Source organism: Ovis canadensis, chromosome 12, assembly GCF_042477335.2.
Source record: "Ovis canadensis isolate MfBH-ARS-UI-01 breed Bighorn chromosome 12, ARS-UI_OviCan_v2, whole genome shotgun sequence".
NCBI classification, from domain to species: domain Eukaryota; kingdom Metazoa; phylum Chordata; class Mammalia; order Artiodactyla; family Bovidae; genus Ovis; species Ovis canadensis.
Genome location: NC_091256.1, coordinates 55,836,613 through 55,846,431, shown reverse-complemented (window position 1 = coordinate 55,846,431; position 9,819 = coordinate 55,836,613). Strand labels below are relative to the sequence as shown.

The following is a 9,819-nucleotide window of genomic DNA, read 5'->3' as shown; positions in this document are numbered from 1 at the left end:
ATTGGTGATAAAGGGGGAGGGGGCAGGATTGGTGATACAGGGGAGGACAGCAGATGGAGGCAAGGAGCCCAAGCCTGTGGAGTAGAGGGGAGGCCATGTGAGGAGGGGGCTGGAGACAGGAGCCCTTAAAAGCCACCTGCTCCTTCTTTTTAGACTGCACCCTGTGGCATGTGAGATCTTAGTTCCCTGACCTGGGATCAAACCCATATCCTCTGCAGTGGAAGCACAGAGTCTTAACCATTGGACCTCCAGGGAAGTCCCTTTTTTTTCCCCTTTCTTTTCTCCACCTGCTCACTTCTTTTTCTCTTTTTTGCTGCACTGCAGGGCATGCAGGATCTTAGTTCCCTGACCAGGGATCAAACCTGTGCCCCCTGCAGTGGAAGTGTGGAGTCTCAACCACTGAATCGCCAAAGTAATCCTTTTTTTCTTCCAACTTGCTCACTTCTGCTTAGGCCAGAGGTTCTTGCCCTGGCTACATCCAGTCACCCAAGGGACTTTAAAAATGCTGATGCTCAGGCCTGGCCACAACCCTCCCCTCTCACCCCCCAACTCACGCCTTCTCTCCAGGATTATGACTTGCATGGCTGGGGACACTGGGGAGAAGGATCTGGACTTCATCGTACTCCCCTCCCTCTCTGCTCCTCAGGCTCTGCCAGCCTGCGGAGAGCAGGTGTCGCATCGGTCTCGCCCAGCTGGGGAGGCTGCCGCTTTCCGGCCCAGCTGGGTGGGTGCACTTAATTCTAGGGTGTAGAGGGAGGATGCGCCCTTGGCTGGCAGACAGGGAGCCGCCTCTTCCAAACAGGCCTGGCAGTGAGAAAGCTGCTGTTCTGACCTCCATCTCTCTTACTCCAGCACCTACCTTTCAGCTGGCTCTGTATACTTTCTCAGGAAGCTGCTGGAAGATGTGGTCCATGAAGGGGAGGGAGGAACCTGAATAGCCAAGAACGAGGAAGAGGAAATCCCAGGAAGGCAGGCTTAGAGGAGCAAAGGGAATTTCCAGGGTGGTGGTGAGGGGAAGTCCAAGGACAAATTTATGGCACCTGCCAGGGGAACGAAGTTTAGCCACAATCAGTGAGCCTGGGTTCCAGGAAGGAGTCTCTTGGAGACAAAAATGGAACCAACTGATTATCAGCTGGGAAGAAGGAAAGTTAAGGGATGAGGGGAGAAAGTACAGATATGGATAACACAAAGGAAATCTAAAATATAAGGCAACTATTTTTAAAAAGGGAAAGGGACTTGCCTTGCAGTCTAGTGGTTAAGACTGCACTTCCAATGCAGGGCGTGCAGGTTTGATCCCTGATCAGGCAACAGTCATCCTGCATGCTGCATCGCCAAAAAGAGAAGAAAGGAAGAAAATAAGGAAACTATTAAATTTGAGACAAACAAGAAGTTGCAAAAGAAAGAAACTACAATCATAGTTTATTACTTGACTCAGCAGTGAACAATGTTTCACATGGTCTTAATAGTATAGATTTTAAAGACTGATTTAACCAAAATTAACGCTGTAACTATAACTGGGTGTCAAAGCACTAAATTCTCAGCTACCATAATGGGAAGACAGTAGATGGTATCTAAGTTGGATTAGTCAAGACAGAGTTGTAAATCAACTGTGAAAGAATGAAAGTGTTAGTCGTTCAGTCGTGTCTAACTCTTTGGGACGACGTGGACTGTAGCCCGCCAGACGCCTCACTCCGTGGAATTCTCTAGGCAAGAAGGCTGGAGTTGGTAGCCATTTCCTTCTTTCTGACCCAGTGACTGAATCGGCATCTTTTATGTCTCCTGCATTGGCAGGTGAGTTCTTTAGGGTCACCTGGAAGCCTGTAGAAGTGTGTGAAGTGTGTGTGTGTATGTGTGTGTGTGTGTGTGCATGCATGCTTGTGTGTATGTGTGTTAGTTGCTCAGTCGTGTCTGATTCTGTGGCTCCAGGGACTGTAGCCTGCCAGGTGCCTGGGTCTATGGAATTTTCCAGGCATGAATACTGGAATGGGTTGCCATTTCCTCCTTCAGGAGATCTTCCCACACCAGGGATCTAACCTGCATCTCTTAAGTCTTCTGCATTGGCAGATGTGTTCTTTACCAGTAGCGCCAACTGGGAAGCGTTGTAACAACACACTAAATCGCTTCAGTCATGTCCAATTCTTTGAGACCCCATGGGCTGTAGCCCGCCGGGTTCCTCTGTCCATGGGATTCTCCAGGCAAGAATACTGGAGTGGGTTGCCATTTCCTCCTCCAAGGGATCTTCTGGACCCAGGGATCAACCCTGAGTCTCCCATATTGTGGGCAGATTCTTTACCAATTGAGCCACCAGGGAAACCCTTGTAAACCTGTACTTACAAGTAGGGAAATAACTACCAGAAGAATCTGCTAAGAATTGGAAGTATCCACACAACAGTCTGCCCGTGATGCAGGAGTTTCAGTTTTAGTTCAGTTGCTCAGTTGTGTCCGACTTTTTGCGACCCTGTGAACCACAGCACGCCAGGCCTCCCTGTCCATTACCAACCCCCACAGTCCACCCAAACCCATGTCCATTGAGTCGGTGATGCAGGAGACTCAGGTTCAATTCCTGGGTCAGGAAAGTCCCCTGGAGGGGTGCATGGCAACCCTCTCCATTATTTTTGCCTGGAGAATCCCATGGACAGAGGAGCCTGGTGGGCTACAGTCCATATGGTAACAAAGAATCAGACAAGACTGAGTGACTAACACTTTCACTTTTTACAAAAAAAACAATCAGATGTAGACATGATATCAGAAAGAGTCCTCTTCTGGGGCTGCTGCTGCTGCTAAGTCGCTTCAGTCGTGTCCGACTCTGTGCGACCCCACAGATGGAAGCCCACCAGGCTCCCCCGTCCCTGGGACTCTGGGAGGAGAGTACAAATCCAGGGTTTTGAAAATGCATTTGAAATCAAGAGATTAGCAACTGAAAACAACCACATATCTATAGAGACCGCTATCCAAAACGTCATGGCAACTGTAAACCAAGAAACTAAAATAGGTACACACACACAAAAGACAAAGAAATCCAAATGTAACAGTAAGGAGAAGAGAACAAAATTGCGATAGGAGAGAACAAAAGAAAAAAGACGTAGGTGGGGGGAAAGACCTACAGGAGTTGGAAGTATCCAGTGAAATTAAATGGGGCAAGTGACCACTCTTTTGGTTTTGTAACGAGCCTTTTAATGCTGTTTGACAAGACAAGCCCACACACCCCCAAACCAGACACTCATGTTTCATCTTAACAAAAATGTAAAAACAGTTTGGGTTTACATTCAGTTCTGACCTCCTGCCCAGATCTCAGAGAAGGCAAGTGTAACCCAATATACACCCCAAGAAGAACTTCTACTGTCTTTTTAATCTCTGGCTTATAACCAAGCTGTGCATACTCTATCTGCATAATTCCAATCCAATGTATTGTTAGGAATAAAAATAATTAGCTATGTATTAAGAATTCTGGAGTGTCTTGAATAGCAGAAAGTGCAATTTTGTCTGCTTATTTCTGAGAAGCAGTTATTTTTAAAAAAATTTTATTTTATTGTAGTTGATTTACAATGTTGTTAATTCTGCTGCACAACAAAGTGACTCAGTTATACATATATGTGTTCCTTTTCATATTCTTTTCCATTTATGATCTATCACAGGACATTGAATATAGTTCCCTATGCTATACAGTCGGACCTGTTTATCCATTCTCTATATAATAGTTTGCATCTGCTAATCCTAAAGTCTCACTCCATCCCTCCCCAACCCCCCTCCACCCTTGGCAACCACAAGTCTGTTCTCAACATCTGCGAGTCTTGATGAACAGCAGTTTGGATTTGATTCCAGCTGGGAAGCAGGAAAGTTTGGTGTCTGTAATTTTTGTGCATGTTGAGGTAAACCCCTGCTGAGTTCTCTACCTGACACAGCAATGCTTGGTCCACATCATACTTAGAAAGTGCGTGGGATGCTCTAGACTCCCAGAGCTGGAGGTAAGAGAGTCATCCCACAAGTTGGTTCTGTTAGCCAGATCTGTGCTAAACCTGATTCTACTTGGCAAGGTTTCAAAAAGTGAACTCTGTGGTATGAACGGTTATGTATATTTCAATACAAACCTGTATTCCTGTTTACTTCCAAAGAGGCTTAGAGGCAGCTTACAATAAAGTGATAGTAATGAAAATCAGTAACAGTCAGTTTCTTTCTTCTTCAGTTCAGTTCAGTCACTCAGTCGTGTCCGACTCTTTGCGACTCCATGAATCGCAGCACGCCAGGCCTCCCTGTCCATCACCATCTCCCGAAGTTCACTCAGATTCACATCCATCGAGTCCGTGATGCCATCCAGCCATCTCATCCTCTGTCGTCCCCTTCTCCTCCTGCCCCTAACCCCTCCCAGCATCAAAGTCTTTTCCAATGAGTCAACTCTTCGCATGAGGTGGCCAAAGTACTGGAGTTTCAGCTTTATTTTTTTTTTCATTTTTTTTATGATTTTTTTTTAGTTATTTATATTTTTAATTTTAAAATCTTTCATTCTTACAGGCGTTAAGTTTCAGCTTTAGCATCATTCCTTCCAGAGAAATCCCAGGGTTGATCTCCTTCAGAATGGACTGGTTGGATCTCCTTGCAGTCCAAGGGACTCTCAAGAGTCTTCTCCAACACCACAGTTCAAAAGCATCAATTCTTCGGCACTCAGCCTTCTTCACAGTCCAAATCTCACATCCACACATGACCACTGGAAAAACCATAGCCTTGACTAGACGGACCTTAGTCGGCAAAGTAATGTCTCTGCTTTTGAATATGCTACCTAGGTTGTTCATAACTTTTCTTCCAAAGAGTAAGTGTCTTTTAATTTCATGGCTGCAGTCACCATCTGCAATGATTTTGGAGCCCAAAAAAATAAAGTCTGACATTGTTTCCACTGTTTCCCCATCTATTTCCCATGAAGTGATGGAACCAGATGCCATGATCTTCGTTTTCTGAATGTTGAGCTTAAAGCCAACTTTTAACTCTCCTATTTCACTTTTATCAAGAGACTTTGAGTTCCTCTTCACTTTATGCCTTAAGGGTGGTATCATTTGCATATCTGAGGTTATTGATATTTCTCCCAGCAATCTTGATTCCAGCTTGTGTTTCTTCCAGTCCAGCGTTTCTCATGATGTACTCTGCACTTTTCCTATTTGGAACCAGTCTGTTGTTCCATGTCCAGTTCTAACTGTTGCTTCCTGACCTCCATACAGATTTCTCAAGAGGCAGGTTAGGTGGTCTGGTATTCCCATCTCTTTCAGAATTTTCCACAGTTTATTGTGATTCACACAGTCAAAGGCTTTGGCATAGTCAATAAAGCAGAAGTAGATGTTTTTCTGGAACTCTCTTGCTTTTTCCATGATCCAGCGGATGTTGGCAATTTGATCTCTGGCTCCTCTGCCTTTTCTAAAACCAGCTTGAACATCAGGGAGTTCACGGTTCACGTATTGCTGAAGCCTGGCTTGGAGAATTTTGAGCATAAATTGGTGGCTCAGGGGCAAAAAATCCATTTGCCAAGCAGAGATGTGGGTTTGATCCCTGGATCATGAAGATCCCCTGGAGAAGGAAATGGTGACCTATATTCTTGCCCAGGAAATCCCGTGGACAGCGGAGCTTGGCAGGCTACAGTCCATGGGGTCGCAAGGGTCAGACACAATTTAGTGTGACTAAACCACCACCACTAAAAATTAAAAGCAATCAAGATATTCTTTCATAAGCAAATGGGTAACCAAATTGTGGCACATCCATGCAATAGAATATTATTCAGTTTATTATTCATATTATTTTATCACTATAAAAAGAAATGAGCTCTCAAGCCACAGAAAGGTATGCTGCTGCTGCTGCTAAGTCGCTTCAGTCGTGTCTGACTCTGTGTGACCCCATAGATGGCAGCCCACTAGGCTCCCCCGTCCCTGGGATTCTCCATGCAAGAACACTGGAGTGGGTTGCCATTTCCTTCTCCAATGCATGAAAGTGAAAAGCAAAAGAGAAGTCGCTCAGTCGTGTTCGACTCTTAGTGACCTCATGGACTGCAGCCTACCAGGCTCCTCCGCCCATGGGATTTTCCAGGCAAGAGTACTGGAGTGGGGTGTCATTGCCTTCTCCGCAGAAAGGTATGGTGAAGCCTCGAATACATATTACTAAGTGAAATAAACCAGTCTGAAAAAGCTACATACCTCCTGTATGATTCCAACTGCATGACTTTTTTTGCTTTCTGGAAAAGCAAAGCTAGGGAGATGGTAGAAATATAAGGGTTGCCAGGGGTTATAGGGAAAGGAGAGGGTATGAATAGATGGAGCCAGGGGATTCTTACGGCAGTGAAATTTTTCAGCATGATACTTCGATGGTGGACACATGATATTATGTGTTTATCAAAACCCTTAGAGCACAGCACAGAGAGTGAACCCTAGCATAAACTATAAGCTTTAATTAATAATAATGTATCAATACTTCCTTATCAACTGTAGCAAGTGTACCGCGAATGAAAGATGTTAATAATACGGCAAACTGTATACAAGGAGAGGAAGGGGAGATATGGTAATTCTCTGTACTTTCTGTGCAGCTTTTCTATAAATCTAAACAATTTCTTGAATGAATGAATGAATCATTAACAAAAAATTAGTACCTCAGTGAAACCCAAAATCATTAAAATAAGAGTGAAGTGACAGGTAAAATTACAATGAAGGACTCAGGGTAATAAAAAGTACTGAACTGAACACTGACCTTCACTCTGAATTCTCCAACAAGAAAAGGATGGATTGCAGAGCGTATTGTCTGCAAAGAGGAAATGGACCAGTTTGTCAGCTGAGACAGAGAGACTCAGAGATGAATTTATTCTTAAGAGACAAACAACATAATGGAGGATGACCTTGATTGGACTTTCAGAGAAATTTTTAAATTTATTTTTAATTGAAAGATAATTGCTTTACAGTGTTGTGTCGGTTTCTGCCATACAACAATGTGAATCAGCCATAAGTATACATATGTCCCCTCCCTCCTGAACCTCCCTCCCACCTCTACCCCCACCCCACCCCTCTAGGTCGTCATAGAGCACCAGGTTGAGCTCCCTGCGCTATACAGCAACTTTCCACTAGCTATCTGTTCCATACATGGCAGTGTATATGCTTCTGTGATACTCTCCAAATTCATCCCACCCTCCTTCCCCTGCTGTGTCCACAAGCCTGTTCTCTATGTCTGCATCTCTATCCCTGCCTTGCGAATAGGTTAATCAGGTAGAAGGTATGAAGAAAAGGGAACTCTCTTGCACTGTTGGTGGGAATGTAAATTGATACAGCCACTATAGGGAACAGTATGGAGATATCTTTAAAAAATTGGAATAAAACTACCATCAGTTCAGTTCAGTTCAGTCACTCAGTCGTGTCTGACTCTTTGCGATCCCTTGGACTGCAGCATACCAAGCTTCCCTGTCCATCACCAACTCCCAGAGCTTGCTCAAACTCATGTCCATCGAGTCGGTGATGCCACCCAACCATCTCATCCTCTGTTTTCCCCATCTTCTCCTGCCTTCAATCTTTCCCAGCATCAAGGTCTTTTCCAATGAGTCACTTCTTCACATCAGGTGGCCAAAGTATTGAAGTTTCAGCTTCAGCATCAGTTCTTCCAATGAATATTTAGGATTGATTTCCTTTAGGATTGACTGGTTGGATCTCCTTGCAGTCCAAGGGACCCTCAAGAGTCTTCTCCAACACCACAGTTCAAAAGCATCAATTCTTCGGCACTCAGCTTCCTTTGTAGTCCAACTCTCACATCCATACATGACCACTGGAAAAACCATAGCTTTGACTAGACGGACCTTTGTTAGCATAATAATGTCTCTGCTTTTTAATATGCTGTCTAGGTTTGTCAGAGCTCTTCTTTCAAGGAGCAAGTGCCTTTTAATTTCATGGCTGCAGTCACCATCTACAGTAATTTTGGAGCCCAAGAAAATAAAGTCTCTCACTGTTTCCATTGTTTTGCCATCTATTTGCCATGAAGTGATGGGACTGGATGCCATAATCTTAGTTTTTTGAATGTTGAATTTTAAGCCAGGTTTTTCACTCTTCTCTTTCACTTTCATCAAAAGGCCCTTCAGTTCCTCTTTGCTTTCTGCCATAAGGGTGGTGTCACCTGCATATCTGAGGTTATTGATATATTCTCCCTGCACTTGCAATCCCACTACTGGGCATATAGCCTGAGAAAAACATTATTGAAAAAGACACATGTACCCCAATGTTCACTGTAGCACTATTTACAATAGCCAGAAAATGCAAGCAACCTAGATGTCCATCGAGAGAACAACGGATGAAGAAGTTGCGGTGCATACATACAAAGGAATATTACTAGACATTTTATACCAACCCCCTGATTTTAAAAAAAAAATCCCAGAGTGTCTGATGTCACACAGTAGTTAATAAAGGCAGGTTTGTGAGACCAAGTGGAGTAGAGAACAGAAACATTCTTCTGCTGGGTGAATGCTTACTATGATTCAATCTTATGAATACTCATTTGCCCTCAGCTTCTAAGCTGAGTCAAGGCTGAGCCACAAGGTTTTATATGCACATACATTTCCTTATCTGCTCAACTGTTTTTTTAAAGGGCTGCTTTAAAAATCAACACATGCATGAGCAGTGTTCTTGCTATGATAGATTTAGTCTTTTATAATATAATCCCCTTGCTCCTTTACTTGCTTCTGCAAAGGAAATCACAATACCATAGAGGTTAGACCGGAAGGGACTTGGCCCATCAAGGACCTCCCTGCCCCCTACTATTACAAATGAAGGAACCCAGACAGGTATAAATGGTTTGCTCATTGGCACAGGGCTAGTTACCAGCAGAGCTTGTTCCAGGATCCAGATTGATATCAGTTAAGTGATATGCCTGACCCTTCCACTCACAGGAAATTACTGCTCTGGGTCGGGCCAGATTCTAGGGCATTCATCATGATGTGGGTGGGGACACCACCCAGGAGGAGGAGAGCACGTGACTGCCTGCAAACAAGCTGCCTGATTGCCATCCACACCGCCCACCATCCTGCTCCAGCCAGCTGCCCCCTCCAAGAGGGGTTTTGAGCAGCCACACAGAAAACCCCGTTTCCCCAGACAGCAGCAGACCTAGGAGTGGTGAGATGGGTGTCAGCTTATAGTTGTGAACAGGGCTAGGAAACTCTGATCTCCTGACCCTTTTAACACCCTGCACCCCTAAGCTGAAAAAGGAAAATCAGCCTACCGTTCAGCCTGAAAGGAAAATCTTGTCACACATCCTGCTGGCCTCATGCCGTGAGTGTGGACAGGGAGGAGCCACAACTCTGTCAGCAGAACCCCAGCTGCTGTGACTTGGATCTTTGCCACCGGTGGCCTGTGCTGATGGCCCTGGTGGGCGTGTTTATTTTGCCTGGCTGAGGAGAAACCTCACCTGAGGCACTTCCGGTTTGATGCTGGTTTCAAACCTTTTTCTTTTTTTTTGTAACTAAGAAGGGGTAAAGATAAAATTAAGTGAATCTTAAGGTTAATGAATCAAGCCCAATAAAGAATGCCGATTCTCTATCACTAGGTTTCCTGCTATTGTAATATACAAAGACGGCAGATTCTGTTGTGGATGGGGGCTCTGGGGTAAACAAAGCCTGGGATTTTTTCCATCCCTGAGGACAAAGAACTTTTCAGGAGCATCTCTGGCCTCTGGGGAGCTGAGCTGCCAGGATTGACGGATGAGTGGCATTTCTCTGCCCACTGACCCCATGGACTCTGTGCAGGAATTATTATTGGAGCTGCTGGCTCTATCTTAGGACAGACAGCCCAGGGAAAGCAGGCCGTACATAAATACAGATGT

At 44.7% G+C, this 9,819-nt stretch overlaps 1 long non-coding RNA gene across 1 annotated transcript; it reads right to left on the bottom strand.

Moving 5' to 3' along the window:
- Window positions 1-298: 298 nt before the first annotated feature.
- Window positions 299-9,364, bottom strand: LOC138415896 (uncharacterized). Its single transcript, XR_011247438.1, has 2 exons — window positions 9,220-9,364; window positions 299-1,323 (listed from the first exon to the last, which is right to left on the bottom strand). It is a non-coding gene; the product is annotated as an uncharacterized lncRNA (long non-coding RNA).
- Between the last annotated feature and the right edge of the window lie 455 nt (window positions 9,365-9,819).